Consider the following 16,722-nt stretch of genomic DNA (forward strand, 5'->3'; position numbering starts at 1 on the left):
TTGCAAATCTCACAGACAGGACCTAGACCCTAAACAGACTTTTTTTTTAACCTCTCCAAGCTCTTCATTTATTTCCAGAAATTTCTGTAGCCCACTCCCAAACTGAAAACAGGTCTACTCCCTCCCAGGATATTCCCCTCTAGGAATATCCAGTGACCGCCAGACCACTTCCAAAGGGCCCAGACCTCCAGCAAGGAAAGCTACACAATACGCCTCACTTATCCTCAAGAAAGGTGCTTTTGCAGCAAGGCAACAGGCACTTGAGTCCAGCCCTGTATTTGAGAACCACAACCCTCCCAGAGCTAGTGGGAGTCCTAGTTAACAGACTGCTGCTTCCTCCCCTCGATCAACCAACAAGTCCCTGGCACTAGGACCCTGAGGACGGGGAACTCTGAGCCTGCGCTGTAGAGAGAGAGATGCACCATTTCACAACTTCAGCAAAACCCAAAGCAGCCAGCAAAGCCACAGCCACCTCGGCTATGCTTGGCTCTGCCTTTTGGGCAGCTCACCAGCCACTCCCCAGAAGCAGAGCATTCTGTCCTTTCTCTGTTTAAACCCACGTCATCAACTGATCATAACGGAAATCAATCCCCTCAAGTCACCAAGCAAAGGCGTATCCATGGCAACCTCAAGAGGAAGGACACAGAAATGATGCTCCAGTGGCTGCAGCAGGAAAAGGTAAGTCCATTCTCTTCCATCCATGCCATCTCATCATTCTCCTCTTTCACTCAAGTCAGGTGTGCACCTTACCGACAAATTCTATCACACCAATGGGGAAACATCAAAATTGAGTGTTAATAATGCATGTTATTATGAAAGGTTATAGATCTGCCTAGTTCCATAACTGGCAGAAAAAAATTTTTTCTCTGGTTGAGACAAGATCTCTTTTCTTATTCACCATCTCAAGTGACACAGCGTCAGCCTGCAATACGTAACAAATCATTACAGTCACTTGTCCTTCTAGTCAGGCTGCTGGGAAGTCACATAAGGATTTCAGAATTCCATATGTAGTTGCAAAAAGATAGCAGCAACCCTGACCCCACCACCCTGCCCACCCATCCACTATCATACCCACAGACTGCCCTGGTAAAGCTCCCCCCTTATCAGCCCTAAACTCCAGCCCCTTATGACCAGAAACTGGGACTTGGGAGCAAATTTTTGCCTTTCTCTGATGCCTCAGAGAAGGAATGCCATTTCTGCAGAAACAAGAGATTCATCAAACATAAATACTACTGTTCCATGCCTCAATTTCTTCTTTTGTAAAACACAGGTAATAACAATACTTTTCTAACAGGGCTGAAAAGCACTTATAAGAGTGCCTGGGATGACACATTCAATAAATGCCAGCCATAATTATTACGAAGAAGAGGAAAGAGAGACCTCAGTGCAGGATTCAAGTTCAGAAGTATGCAATGTTCTTGGAGCGATCTTGAGTCTGCTCTCTTTCCCTTTCCTCTCTGGACAGTTGTTTAAGCCTTCCCTTGCCACTCTCAAGTCCGTGTTCCTATCTGAGCCCACACCAGAGCCCCTCCCCCAACAGATAACCTTGCTGAGAAAGGAGACAGACCCTATTTGCAAATTTAGATGTGTCCATCATTGCCTCTTTCTTCCTACATTCTTTCCCTTTCTTCAGTCATTCCTCTTCAAAAGAAATGATGTCTTCTTTTCAGACAACCCTCCACCCTCCTCTGCGATCATCTTTTCCTTTGCGCCTTCAAATGTGACCTCTCATTGGATAGCCCACGCTCAAGACTTCTAGAAAAACCTGACGCTTGTCTCTGCTACTCCTCCACAAGCTGCCATCATCTTCCTTCCTTCCTTGCCAAACTACTCAGAGCACATCCTCCTTATCCTCACTTTCCATCCACTCTTCAATTGACTTGGCTCCTGTCCTTATGACTCCACTAAAGCTGCTCACACTAAAAAAAAAAATGAGTCCTGGTAACCACAATCTCTTAACTGCCCAATCTCCACGTACATTTTCCAAGCTCATCCTACTCGACCTCCCTGTAGCAACAGACGCTGCTGATTTTCTTCCTGCAACTTTTTCCTCTGTAGCTCCCTGGACAACATTCTCTCTTACCTTGCCCACTAAGCCTTGTCATTTCCTCTGTCACCTTCAGCCTTCTGTAAGCATGACTGGGATCATCCATTCCAACAGCATCATCCACCACCCCAAGACACAAACTCTCTTCTGAACTCCAGACCCACATTTCCACCTATCTGTTAAGGGCCACAGACCCCCAAATTCAACATGACCCAAAACACATGGAATCTTCCCCCAGCAAATGTTCCTCTTCTATATTCTCCTTTTTACTGGTACCACCATCCATCCAGAATAGAAAACTGAGTCATCCTGGACAATTCCCTCTCTTGTTCTCAATTAATTAGTCCTTACATCAGGGAATCTCTGTCTCTACAATCTCTGATTCCTCCCCTTCTTCCCATTCACACTAATCCTTAATTCAGCCTGAAGCCAAGCCCAGGTTGTTACAAGATTCTCCTGATGTTCCTTATCCAGATCCTCCCCTTTCAGTCTATTTCCACAATTAGCTTCCCAAAATATAACCACATCACCTCCCTGCCTGAAAACCTCCAGAGACTTCCCTCCCACAAAACTGCAGGCCATTAAAAACCTGGCCTCATTATGAATCTAATCTCATCAATCACCCCTTCTTTGATCCCCAAATCCTCTTAGAAACTTGGATCCACCTATCTTGAAATGAAGAAGTGAAGTGAAGTCATTCAGTCGTGTCCGACTCTTTGCGACCCCGTGGACTGTAGCCCACCAGGCTCTTCCATCCATGGGATTCTCCAGGCAAGAGTACTGGAGTGGGTTGCCATTTCTTCCTCCAGGGGATCTTCCCGACCCAGGGATCGAACCCAGGTCTCCCACATTGCAGGCAGATGCTTTAATAACCTCTGAGCCACCAGGGAAGCTTCCTTACAATACTGTCTTCCTTATCCCATCATGAATTCCTCCAGGGCAAAGTTTTTATTCATCTCAATTATCCTAAGCACTGAACAGAGAAGATACTCAATGTTGAACAGAAGCCTGTACCAACATCAGGCTCTAGGGATATAAGTTGGCTCTGATAGGTTTCCCAGAGACACCATGGGGGAAATACAACATACACCCCAGCAAAGGTAGCTCTTTCTTCTCCAGTTAGGAGCCTAAGAAACTAAAACTGCGGGCACAGCTCCAGTTCCTATGGAATTCAGCAGTGGCAATAAATCTCAATTTCATATGCTTCTAAGGTAAAAGGACAAGAGAAAGAAAGACCTCTAGGCTCTAGAGGAAGTGTAGATCTGGGAAAATAGCTTCAGTAAGGTTTTAGGAATGACAAGGATCCAGTCTCTGTTTCCTTGAAACCCTCAGTGGATACGGCAGAGCTTAGGGAGGTCAGACTGGATAACCAATTTGTCAGCCAAGTACAACCAGTACGAGCTGGAACTTCGAAAGAAAAATTATATAAAACCACATCCAGAGACTTCAGGATGGCAAGGACCCTAAGATAGACTTGAATCAGTCAACTGCTCAGCACTTACCTTCTCAGGGGACACTGAATACCCAGTTCTCATTTCCCTTGGCATGGGACAGATAACCAAAGCCCCACACACCACCTGGTATCTGTAGACAGGCCAAAGCTAGGAATCCTCTACAATGCCTTCTGACCTATAACTCCAAAGAGCTACTAACAATATCAGGTCTGTCAGAGTACAAGCTATGGCAGCTGTCAGTCATGTACTATGATTTTCCCACCCATTTTGACTCTTCCCTAACAACTTCTTTTCCTCTGCACTCTCGTTCAGTCAGGCCCAACTTATCAATTCTTTCTCAGTATTGTCTTTTGCATTCTTCCTTTCTCCTCTGTTACCACTGTCATCACTTTGGTCTGCCATGTAATAGCTTTGAAAATTAAGACAAATCGTTTACCCACTTTGGTGCCTCATCTATAAAACAGGGTCACAGCTGCTCTGCCTACCTCACAGGAAAGGCTGTCTGTGAAAAGTTCTGTAAAGTGTTACATAAATAGAAGGCATTACTATTATCATCATCCTAGGCCATCTTTACTGGTATGGGAAGCCTGTCTGGCTCCCTGCCTCTCTCTTTCCTCATTTCCAACCACATTATACACTACGGGAAAACCACTACACACTGTAAAATATTGCTTTGCCCCAAATCTTTCAGTGACATAACATTTCCTACTTGAGTCAAACCGTTCTGGATCTGACGTATCTCGGCACCACTATCAAATGCTTAGGATGCTTCCCCTGGTTTTGCAAGCCCCACTCGTCCTTCAAAGTCCTGCTACAACTCCACTACCCTCCACACAGGAGGACAAGATTTAAGAGACAGAAATCTGAAACAATGCCAGGGAAGAATAAAGGACAATTCAGTTTGGGGAAAACATGGTAGAAACACTGTCTTAAACATCTCACACTTTAAGAGGCTGTGCCACACAGCTTGTGGGATCTTAGTTCCCTGAGCAGGAATTGAATCTGACCCTTGGCAGTGAAAGAACTGTCCTAACCACTGGACTGCCAGGGAATTCCCAAGACTCATCTTTTAAAGAGGAATTATATTTTTTATTTCTCTGATTCTAAAAGATAAGCTAGGATCAACAAGATGGAAGTTATAGAGAGGTATTTTAGCAACATGAAAAACTTCCATATTGAGCTATTTCGTGATGAAATGGGATGCCTTACATTCAGTAAATTCCCCATTACTAGAAATGTTCAAGCCCAAACTGGCCACTGGGCAAGAATATTTTAGAAGGAATTCAACTATCACAAGATCTGAAAGAAACAGTTGCGCTCTTCCAGTCCAGTCTCCTATTTTACAGGCCTGGACAGGAGGAGAGATTATTCAAGGCAGCACAGCTTGTTCTGGAGGGCAAGGAATAGAACATGGTCTCTTTCAACCCAGAGACCCACACCCTTGTGCTCAAAGTGTATGTGGTCCACGGACCACCAGCATCACCTAAGAACTTGTTTAAAATGTAGAACCAACCAAAGCATGTACTTTAACAAGACCCCTAGGTGTATGCACCATTCAAGTTCGAAAAGCACTGACCTAAACTCCCCCTTCCAAATCTTGAGTTTCCAATTCTGAAACTCCATTTTCCAAATTGTCTTATATGCTCAAGAGGTAATGCCAAAAAAAAAAAAAACACAGTATTTTCCACCCAAATTTGGGAAACTCCATACTATACTTCCAGTGGGAAATTCTTGGTAAAAATACTATTAGCATATTGAAAGCTGAAGTTTCTAAATATGCATTTGCTGCATGCTAAGTTCCTTTAGTTAAGTCAGACTCTTTTGTGACCCCACGGACTACAGACTGCCAGACTCCTCTGCCCATCCGATTCTCCAGGCAAGAATACTGGAGTGGGTTGCCACGCCCTCCTCCACAGGATCTTCCCCACCCAAGGATAGAACCTGTCTCCACCGTTGGCACGGGAGTTCTTTACCACTAGCGCCACCTGGGAAGAGAAAACTTGAACCATGAAGTTTCTAAACATATTTGAGCACAAAAAGCCTTTTGGGAACATTTGTCATTTACTACTATCGTTAACATCCCCGTGCCTTGGGCCTCGGCCGTAGTCTAGGTAAAGGACGTCAACCTTCACCTCATTGTTCCCTGACCCTCTGTGCCTTAAGCATACTGGATTGGTCAGGATGAGCTTGCTGGTCTCCACACTGTAACAAAAGAGGGTACATTTCTAAATCACCGCCTCTTGAAAAACAGCGGAGCTCCTCATCTGTGTGATTTAGTTTGGGGATGCGCATCATGACTGCTCAAGAGTCACCCTGCCAGTGAAGGCGGACCCCAGGAATGGTAGACAGACACACCAAAAGCATATCGGCCTCCAGCTTTAGTCCTCTTTTTTCTTTTTTCTGTTTGACACAACTTTTCAGCCATGTGCCCCACTGGAAACCTGTAGCTTGGAATAGGTTCAGGAGTGCCTTGCACGTTCCCAGGAAAGGAGGAGAACCCCTGCAGTTCCGGAAGAACTGGGAGACGCAATCACTCTGACCCCGCCAGCCTAAGAGCTCAGACGGGTCAGACCAGGCCAGACCCAGGCGGGTGCCCACCCCCACCGCGGCCCACCCCTGCCGACCCCTGCCCGGCACACCGGGCTCCCGGCCGCGCCCCAGGCGAGCGCCGAGCCCCCAGAACACAGCCAAGAGCCTTGCGAACACGGCGGAGGAGGAGGCAGTTGCCATGGTCGCCGCCTCCGTACCTGTACTGTCAGGGGCTCCGCGCCCGGCTCCGGGCCCCACTGGCGACCGACGCCCAAGCCTTAGCGGGGTCCCACCCCGCCCGCACGGGCTGCCCGCCGTGCCGCCAGACCCCTGTAGGCCCACTCCAGGACCTCTAGTCTCTGAGGCCCAGAGGTGTTCTGGGTCGGGGGGAACACGCTACTCTTCCCCGAAGACCAGCCCGGGTTAAACCCTGCGAGCTGAGCGCAGCCGGGGAGACTTCGATCAGGCACAAAGCCGGACACCTGGAGCGAAATTTGCGCGTGCGTACTGTACGGGAAGCCGATTAGGACCACGGGGGAGAGGCGCGCGGTGGCCAGCGCCCTCTGCCGGCAGAGGGTAGACAACATAGAGAAGGCCTGGACGACTCTTGCTTTGGTCAAAGTTCCCCCAGAAACTCGCTACGCTTTTCCGTGCTAGGCTATTAATTAAAACAGTAGTGGTAAATATAAAATAATGAAAATGTACATAATGAACTCCGGTAGTTTTTAATTTAAAAAACACTTGGGCCGGGGTTGCCGCAGCTGCCGGGCACTTCAGCTTCGCGAAGGCTTGCAGGCATCTGGCGCGCTCGCGCCCAGCGGTCACGGCTCCCCAGACTAGTCCGCTCCGACAAGGTGGCGCAGAAGAAAGAGCCCAAGAGGACATCTGCGAGATTGTCATCTAAATCGGCTCCTGCAAAAGTGGGAACGAAGCTGAAGAAGGCGGCAGGAAAGGATAAATCGTCAGACAAAAAAGTCAAACAAAGGGGACAACGGGGAAACAGGCCGAAGTGGCTAACCAAGAGACTAAAAGGAGAGCCCAGCCTTTGATGAAGCAGAAGAAGCCAAGTCTGATTAATATCACACCCTATCCTATCAGTGGTCCGTCTCCCTTCTTGTACAATCCAGACGATTATTTTTATCAACTATTTTGTAAACTCAAGTTTTTTGACAGCTCTAAAAACATTTTTTTTAAAAAGAAAGAATCCTCTCTCATTCCACTTTTTAAGTGTAAGTGCTTTTTTTTTTTTTTTTTTAAGAGGTGAAATCATTTGCTGGTTATTTTTTGGTTCAACCAGAAAATAGTGGGATATTGAATATGGGGGGTTTTGATTGTCAGGGGGGTCAATAACATTCCATAAATTGAGGTGAGCTTTTATACTCTATAATATAAAGCAGACTAAAATGGCAGTTCGGAGTCAGTTGTGCATTCGATGTCTTGGATACTATTACTTCTCTTCCTGTTTTTGGTACAGTTGTATCCTACAACAAACCACTGCTTGATCTTGGCTCTCCTGGTCAGAATTTTGTGCCCTGTAGCATCTTTAGCTGTGGTGGTCCAGTTCTCCTAGTAACATTGTTAGTGTGCTGTGAACGATTGAAATTTTGAGTACGTAGTATGACATTAAATTGTGACTGGTGGAACTTCCTATATTGTACTGGATATCCTGTTAAGGAAAATTTGCCTCCAAATGTAAGCTGAAAAGTTCTAGGAAAACTGTTCAGAAAAGAATCAAAACTACATGATTTTTTTAGATTTTTGGTACAAATGTTAAGAATTATATACAAATTGAAATTTCTGTGTACTGATACTCAAAACAACCAATAAAATCTCAGTTATAAAAAAAGAAAACGTTGGAAAGTACAAATTCCCTGACCTAATGAACCCACTTCTAATTATGCCAAAGAAATAAAAAAAAAAAATAGAACAAGTGTTCAGACATAGTTGTACAAGGATGTTGGAAGAGTCAGGATCTGATAGAGAATGAGTTCAAATTCTGTTTACCCATTGTCTCAGTCCTTGAGTTGTTTACTTAACCTCTCCCAACCTCTATTTCGTCTTTCGTAAAATGAGAATGTCAAGGATAGAAAGAGCCTGAAGTGTAACTTATTGCAATATTATGTTTGTCTCAGTTAATCTCAGATTGAAAAACAGCCTGAAAAATCCACACAACTGTTGGTGGGGTGGAAGTGGGGGTGGTAAATGGTAGAAAGGATGAATCTCTCCACTACTGCCCCTCTTTTTCCCATTTCATCGGCTAAGTATTTCTGGAGAGGACTCTTGAGAGTCTCTTGGACAGTATGGAGATCAAACCAGTCAATTCAAAAGAAAATCAACCCTGAATATTCATTGGAAGGACTGATGCTAAAGCTGAAGCTCCAATACTTTGGCCACCTGATTCGAAGAGCTGAGTCATTGGAAAAGTCCCTGATGCTGAAAAAGATTGAAGGCAGGAGGAGAAGGGGGTGGTAGAGGATGAGATGGTTGGATGGCATCATCAACTCAGTGGACATGAGTTTCAGCAAACTCCAGGAGATGGTGAAGGACAGGAAGCCTGGTGTGCTGCTGTCCATGGAGTCACAAGGAGTCAGACACGAATGAGCAGCAAGTATTTCTTGTTATTATTCTAGATAGATAATGTACTAGTGTGATTCAAAAATCAGAACAATATTAAAAGTGTGCACTGAGAAACCTCACTGCAACCCCTCTCCCTATCCACTCCTTCCTCCTTGCACACTGTAGTTAACCCTTGGTGTCAGTTTCTCACTCAGCAAATTGCTCAGCAAGTTGCTCGGTTTCTCACTCCTCCCACTTCTTATCCACAAAATAGCATACTATATACACTTGTACCTTACTTCTTCACTTAACAATATATCCTGGAAACCTTTCTAAATCAGTAAATAGAGATCTTCCTCATTCATTTTTTGAGATGCATAGTACTCTGTTGCATGGAAACATAATTTGTTAACCATCCTCTTCTAGTGGGATACCAGTTTTTGCTATTGCAAATGATGCTACAATGAATCACCTTGTACATATGACATTCCATATGTGAGCAGGTTTATCTGTAGGATACATCTGTGCCAAATACTAAGTGTATCTATAATTTTAGTAGAAATGGTCTTTATACCCTGCAGGTAAAGAGAAATGGTATAAAATATAAATTTAAAGGCTTTTAAAGGCTCAGTGTACATGTATTTTTTACTGTGGTAAAACATACATGAAATTTACCATTTTAACTATTTTTAAGTGTACAGTTCAGTGGCACTAAGTACATTTACCTTATTTTGCAACTATCTCCAGTATCCATCTCTAGAATTTTCTCATCTTTCCATATGGAAACTGTATCCATTAGACACTAATTCCCCTTTCTCCCCTCACCCTAGTCTCTGGTAACAAGCATTCTACTTTCTATCTCTATAAATTTGACTTTTCTAAGTACTCCATATAAATAGAATCATACAATATTTTTCCTTTTGTGTCTGGCTTATGTCTTCAAAATTTGTTCATGTTGTAGTATGTGTCATCATTTCTTTCCCTTTTAAGCTGAAAAACATTCATTACATACGTGTGTGTGTGTGTGTGTGTGTATATATATATATACACATATATATACACACACCACATTTTGTTTATCCATTCACCTGTAATGGATTTGATGGATTAGGGAGCTGTTTCTAGCTTTTGGCTATTGTAAATAAGCACCTTTAAAAAAAAAAAAAAAGTACATACTTCATTGAAGAAGGAAATGGCAACCCACTCCAGTATTCTTGCCTGGAGAATCCCAGGGACGGGGGAGCCTGGTGGGCTTCCGCCTATGGGGTCGCACAGAGTCAGACACAACTGAAGTGACTTAGCAGCAGCAGCACATACCTCATTTATCCCATCCCCAAGATCCTTACCCAAAGTAACTTGATGCCATGTTTTGTTTTTGGTTGCAGAGTCAGCCTCTGAAATTGCAAGCATTTTAGATGTAAAGAGCAACTTTGTATACACACTGTTCTAAACCTTGTTTTTTTTTTTTTAATTGAAGTATAGTTGATTTACAATGTTATATTTCTGGTGTATGGCAAAGTGATTCAGATATATGTACATATACATATATAGATATCCTTTTTCAAATTCTTTTCTATTGTAGGTTAATATAAGATATTAAATATAGTTCCCTGTGCTGAACCTTGTTTTTATCTCCATGAGACACTACATTTTGGAGGTTTTCCATATTAATACATCTTGATCTGCTTTGAATTTGTTTTAAAATATATTTTTTTAATTTGAACTGGAGCCATCTCTCTGAGTGCTTTAACAACCTTTAACAGATATGCTGAGTTTTCATGTGAAGATGCCAAGCCTTGGTTAGAAGCGGGGTAGTGATACAAGAAAGACCCAAATCCTTTTCAACATAATGAAAAGGGGTCTGAAGACACAACGTACAAACAGGAGACATATTGTTTCTTTTATATTGAATTAGACTGAGTCGTCTTCAAAGAAAATTAATACTGTCTCTGTCTTACATGTTTTTTTACAGGTGCCAACCTGAGGCCTTGTCTGGTAGGGACCGTGAACAAGACTCCAAAGACCCTAAAACTCCAATTTGTATGACTAGAGCCCATCCTTCCAATCCCTGATACTGAACAGAGAAGAACATCTGCGTTCATTTGGGTAGACTTCTAGGCACTTCAGAAAATGGGGAGGAACCAAGAGGGAAAAAAACTCCCCTTGAAAAAAGTTCAAAGGACTCATTTGAAAAGACCTGACACTGGGAAAGATTGAAGGCAGGAGGAGAAGGAGATGACAGAGGATCAGATGGTTGGATGGCATCACCAACTCAATGGACATGAGTTTGAGTAAACTCTGGAAGTTGGTGCTGGACAGGGAGGCCTGGCGTGCTGTGGTCCATGGGGTCGCAAAGAGTCGGATATGACTGAGCGACTGAACTGAACTAAAAAAAGGAATGCTGTTTCCAGGAGGGAGGAAGTGGTTTTTCAGGCTGAGACATGGAGAAGGGATTAGATAAAGGCAGAGAGCAAATCAAAGGTGGCAAAGTCAGGTATGGCGGAGGACACATGCAGAGAAGAGAAGCATCTACATTAGTTATACTGCTGCTGCTGCTGCTAAGTCGTGTCAGTTGTGTCCAACTCTGTGTGACCGCACCAGGCTCCGCCGTCCCTGGGATTCTCCAGGCAAGAACACTGGAGTGGGTTGCCATGTCCTTCTCCAATGCATGAACATGAAAAGTGAAAGTGAAGTCGCTCAGTTGTGTCCGACTCTTTGCGACCCCATGGACTGCAGCCCACCAGGCTCCTCCGTCCATGGGATTTTCCAGGCAAGAGTACTGGAGTGGTGGAGCTGTCCAAAAGAAATAAAATGTAAATTTTAAAATTGTCTTTAATTGATAAATATTCTAATAACTTTTAAAATTTTCTGGCCACTCTGGGTCTCCGTTGCTGTGCATGTGGGCTTTTTCTCTAGTTGCAGTGAGTGGGAGCTACTCTCTAGTTGCAACGAGCAGTCTTCTCATTGTGGTGGCTTCTCTCATTGTAGAGTATAGTCTCAAGGGTGCATAGGCTTCAGTAGTTGTAGAACATGGGCTCAGCAGTTGGCAGCTCCCAGGCTCTAGAGCACAGGCTCAATAGCTGTGGCACATGGGCTGAGTTGTTCCGCAGCATGTGGGATCTTCACAGATCAGGGATCCAACCGGTGTCTCCTGCATTGGCACGCAGATTTTTTACCACTGAGCTACCAGGGAAGCCCCACTAATAACTTTTTAACAATTTAGGGAGTGGGGGACTTCCCTGGTGATCCAGTGGTTAAGACTCCATGCTTCCACTACAGGAGATACAGCAATCAGAAAAGAAAAAGAAATAAAAGGAATTCAGATTAGAAAGAAAGAAGTGAATGACATGATACTATACATAGAAAATCCTAAGGCAGCCACCAGAAAACTACTAGAACTCATCCATGAATTTGGTTAAGTTGCAGGATACAAAATTAATATGCAGAAATCTGTTGCATTTCTATACACTAACAATGAAATATCAAAAAGAAATATTAAGGAAACAATCTCATTTACCATTGCATCAAAAAGAATAAAATACTTAAGTATAAACCTACCTAAGGAGGCAAAAGACTTCTACTCAAAATAGTGTAAGATGCTGATGAAAGAAATTGAAGAGGATACAAACAGATGAATTGAAGATACAAATCATGTTCTTGGACTGGAAGAAGCAGTACTGTTAAAATGACCATACTACCGAAGTCAATCTATAGATTCAATGCAATCACTATCAAATTACCAATGGCATTTTTCACAAAACCAGAACAAAAAAAATTTTTTTTAATTTATATAGAAACACAAAAGACCCTGAATAGCCAAAACAATCTTGAGAAAGAATGGAACTGGAGGAATCACACACCCTGACCTCAGACTATACTGCAAAATGACAGTAATCAAAACAGTGTGGTACCGGCACAAAAACAGAAATATAGATCAATGGAGCAGGCCCAGAAATGAGCCCACACACTTACTGTCAATTAATTTACAACAAAGGAGGCAAGAATATACGATGGAGAAAAGACAGTCTCTTCAATAAGTGGTGCTGGGGAACCTGGACCACTACATGTAAAAGCATGAAATGAGAACATTCTCTAATAACACATATAAAATAAACTCAAAATGGATTAAAGACATAAATGTAGGGAGTTCCTTGGTAGCCTAGTGATTAGGATTTTGGGCTTTCTCGGAACTGAGATCCTGCAAGAGGTGTGACCAAATAGAAAGACCTAGATGCAAGACTGAATACTATAAAACTCCTAGAGGGAAACACAAGCAGAACACTCTCTGGCATAAATTGCAACAGATTTTTTTGGGATACATCTCCTAGTAATGGGTAATGAAAACAAAAGCAAAAGTAAACAAGTTATACCTAATTAAAAGCTTTTGCACAGCAAAGGAAAACATAAATAAAACAAAAAGACAACCTACAGAATGGGAGACAATATTTGTAACCAACAAGGAATTAATTTCCAAAATATATAAATAGCTTACATAGCTCAATATCAAAAAACAACCCAATTAAAAAATGGGCAGAAGACCTAAATGGACATTTCTCCAAAGAAGATATAACCAACAGGCACATTAAAAGATGCTTGACATCACTAATTATTCAGTTCAGTTCAGTCGCTCAGTCGTGTCTGACTCTTTGCGACCCCGTGAATCACAGCACTTCAGGCCTCCCTGTCCACCACCAACTCCTGGAGTTCACTGAGACTCACATCCATCAAGTCAGTGATGCCATCCAGCCATCTCATCCTCTGTCGTCCCCTTCTCCTCCTGCCCCCAATCCCTCCCAGCATCAGAGTCTTTTCCGATAAGTCAACTCTTCGCATGAGGTGGCCAAAGTACTGGAGTTTCAGCTTTAGCATCATTCCTTCCAAAAAAATCCCAGGGCTGATCTACTTCAGAATGGACTGGTTGGATCTCCTTGCAGTCCAAGGAACTCATAAGAGTCCTCTCCAACACCACAGTTCAAAAGCATCAATTCTTTGGCGCTCAGCCTTCTTCACAGTCCAACTCTCACATCCATACATGACCACAGGAAAAACCATAGCCTTGACTCGACGGACCTTTGTTGGCAAAGTAATGTCTCTGCTTTTGAATATGCTATCTAGGTTGGTCATAACTTTCCTTCCAAGGAGTAAGCGTCTTTTAATTTCATGGCTGCAGTCACCATCTGCAGTGATTTTGGAGCCCAAAAATTTATTAGAGAGAACCACTAATTATTAGAGAAATGCAAATCAAGACTGCAGTGAGGTATCACCTCACACTAGTCAGAATGTCCATCATCAAAAAGTCTGCAAATAATAAATGCTGGGGAGAATTTCCTGGTGGTCTAGTGGTTAGGCCTTGTACTTACACTGCAGGGGGCAGTTTCAATCCCTGGTCAAAGAACTAAGATCCTACGAGCCAGGCAGTGTGCTAAAATTTTTTTTTAATATATGCTAGGGAAGGTATGGAGAAAAGACAACTCCCCTATACTGTTGGTGGGAATGTAAATTGGTACAACCAACTTATGGAACTATGGAAATTATGGAAAACAATATGGAAATTGTTTAAAAAACTGAAAATACATTTACCATATGATCCAGCAATCTCACTCCTGGACATATATCTGGAAAAAAATGAAAACTTTAATTCAAAAAGATATATGCACCCCAGTGTTCATTGCAGCACTATTTATAATAGGCAAGATAGGGAAGCAACCTAAATGTCTATCAACAATTAATGGATAAAGAATACATATATATACACCATGGAATATTAATCAGCTATAAAAAGGATGAAATACTACCATTTGCAGCAACATGAATGGCCCTAGAGATTATCATACTAAGTGAAGTAGGTCAGAAAGAGAAAAATAAATATCATATGATATCACTTATATGTAGAATTTTTTTAAAAAGATGATATAAATGAACCTATTTACAAAACAAAAGCAAACTTCAAAAACAATTTATGGTTACCAAAAAGGAAAAGTTGAGGGGAAGTATAAATTAAGAGTTTGGGATTAATATATGCATATTACTATATATAAAATAGATAATCAACAAAGATCTACTGCACAGGGAAGTGTGCTCAATATTCTGTAATAAACTTTATAGGGAAAGAATCTGAAAAAGAATGGATATATGTATATATATAGCTGTATTATTTTGCTGAAACTAACATTGTAAATCAACTTTGTTCCAATGTAAAATTTAAAATTTTAATTAAATAAATAACAAGGACCTACTGTACATCATAGGAAACTATATTCACTATCTGTAATAACCTATAATTTAAAAGAATTTTAAAAATAATATTAAAATATATGTAACTGAATCACTTTGCAGTACACCTAAATTTTTTAAATCAACTATACTTCTCTTGAAGTTTAAAACAATGAAGGCAAAATAAAGAAATCTTCAAACAAATAAAATTGAAGAAGTTTGTTATCACTAGATCCTGTATTAGTGGTCTATTGCTGCATAATGAATTATTACAAACTCAGTGGCTTAAAAGAAAACACTTTTTATCTCACATAGTTCTTCAGGCACTCTGTCTATCAGATCTAATCCCTTGAATCTATTTGTCACCTCCACTGCATAATCATGTGTGATCACTGACCTAGAGCCAGACATCCTGGAATGTGAAGTCAAGTGGGCCTTAGAAAGCATCACTACGAACAAAGCTAGTGGAGGTGATGGAATTCCAGTGGAGCTCTTGCAAATCCTGAGAGATGATGCTGTGAAAGTGCTATACTCAATATGCCAGCAAATTTGGAAAACTCAGCAGTGGCCACAGGACTGGAAAAGGTCAGTTTTCATTCCAATCCCAAAGAAAGGCAATGCCAAAGAATGCTCAAACTACCGCACAATTGCACTCATCTCACACGCTAGTAAAGTAATGTTCAAAATTCTCCAAGCCAGGCTTCAGCAATATGTGAACCGTGAACTTCCAGATGTTCAAGCTGGTTTTAGAAAAGGCAGAGGAACCAGAGATCAAATTGCCAACATCCGCTGGATCATGGAAAAAGCAAGAGAGTTCCAGAAAAACATCTATTTCTGCTTTATTGACTATGCCACAGCCTTTGACTGTGTGGATCACAATAAACTGTGGAAAATTCTGAAAGAGATGGGAATACCAGACCACCTGATCTGCCTCTTGAGAAATCTGTATGCAGGTCAGGAAGCAACAGTTAGAACTGGACATGGAACAACAGACTGGTTCCAAATAGGAAAAGGAGTACGTCAAGGCTGTATATTGTCACCCTGCTTATTTAACTTCTATGCAGAGTACATCATGAGAAATGCTGGACTGGAAGAAACACAAGCTGGAATCAAGATTGCCAGGAGAAATATCAATAACCTCAGATATGCAGGTGACACCACCCTTATGGCAGAAAGTGAAGAGGAACTCAAAAGCCTCTTGATGAAAGTGAAAGTGGAGAGTGAAAAAGTTGGCTTAAAGCTCAACATTCAGAAAACAAAGATCATGGCATCCGGTCCCATCACTTCATGGGAAATAGATGGGGAAACAGTGGAAACAGTGTCAGACTTTATTTCTTTGGGCTCCAAAATCACTGCAGATAGTGACTGCAGCCATGAAATTAAGAGACGCTTACTCTTGGAAGGAAAGTTATGACCAACCTAGATAGCATATTCAAAAGCAGAGACATTACTTTGCCAACAAAGGTCCATCGAGTCAAGGCTATGGTTTTATCCTGTGGTCATGTATGGATGTGAGAGTTGGACTATGAAGAAGGCTGAGCGCCAAAGAATTGATGCTTTTGAACTGTGGTGTTGGAGAGGACTCTTGAGAGTCCCTTGGACTGCAAGGAGATCCAACCAGTCCATTCTGAAGGAGATCAGCCCTGGGATTTCTTTGGAAGGAATGATTCTGAAGCTGAAACTCCAGTACTTTGGCCACCTCATGTGAAGAGTTGACTCATTGGAAAAGACTCTGATGCTGTGAGGGATTGGGGGCAGGAGGAGAAGGAGATGACAGAAGATGAGATGGCTGGATAGCATCACTGACTTGATGGACGTGAGTCTGAGTGAACTCCAGGAGTTGGTGATGGACAGGGAGGCCTGGCATGCTGCGATTCATGGGGTCGCAAAGAGTCGGACACGACTGAGCGACTGAACTGAACT

The 16,722-nt window shown here is 42.4% G+C and overlaps 1 protein-coding gene and 2 long non-coding RNA genes across 9 annotated transcripts in view; 1 reads left to right on the forward strand and 2 right to left on the reverse strand.

Annotated features, from left to right (window-relative positions):
• DCTN1 (dynactin subunit 1) overlaps positions 1-6,296 on the reverse strand; it is a 29,828-nt gene extending 23,532 nt beyond the window's left edge. For all 5 annotated transcript variants that reach the window (XM_086327686.1, XM_086327684.1, XM_086327682.1 and 2 more), the window contains exon 1: positions 6,249-6,296. The gene's annotated coding sequence lies outside the window, so the exon portion shown is untranslated. The remainder of the gene's footprint in view (positions 1-6,248) is intronic.
• LOC147363618 (uncharacterized) lies at positions 541-11,444 on the forward strand. 3 transcript variants are annotated; one of them, XR_015137320.1, is made up of 2 exons: positions 541-678; positions 10,559-10,667. It is a non-coding gene; the product is annotated as an uncharacterized LOC147363618 (long non-coding RNA). The 3 variants fall into 3 exon arrangements; XR_015137318.1 differs by lacking the exon at positions 541-678 and adding an exon at positions 6,552-7,259 and having other exon boundaries at positions 10,559-11,444; XR_015137319.1 differs by lacking the exon at positions 541-678 and adding an exon at positions 8,275-8,634 and having other exon boundaries at positions 10,559-10,797.
• LOC147363619 (uncharacterized) lies at positions 11,401-15,154 on the reverse strand. Its single transcript, XR_015137321.1, has 2 exons — positions 14,167-15,154; positions 11,401-11,859 (listed from the first exon to the last, which is right to left on the reverse strand). It is a non-coding gene; the product is annotated as an uncharacterized LOC147363619 (long non-coding RNA).
• Positions 15,155-16,722: the final 1,568 nt, after the last annotated feature.

Source organism: Bos grunniens, chromosome 11 (assembly GCF_055505025.1).
Source record: "Bos grunniens cultivar Pamir isolate PY7600 chromosome 11, Bosgru_T2T1.0, whole genome shotgun sequence".
Classification (NCBI taxonomy): domain Eukaryota; kingdom Metazoa; phylum Chordata; class Mammalia; order Artiodactyla; family Bovidae; genus Bos; species Bos grunniens.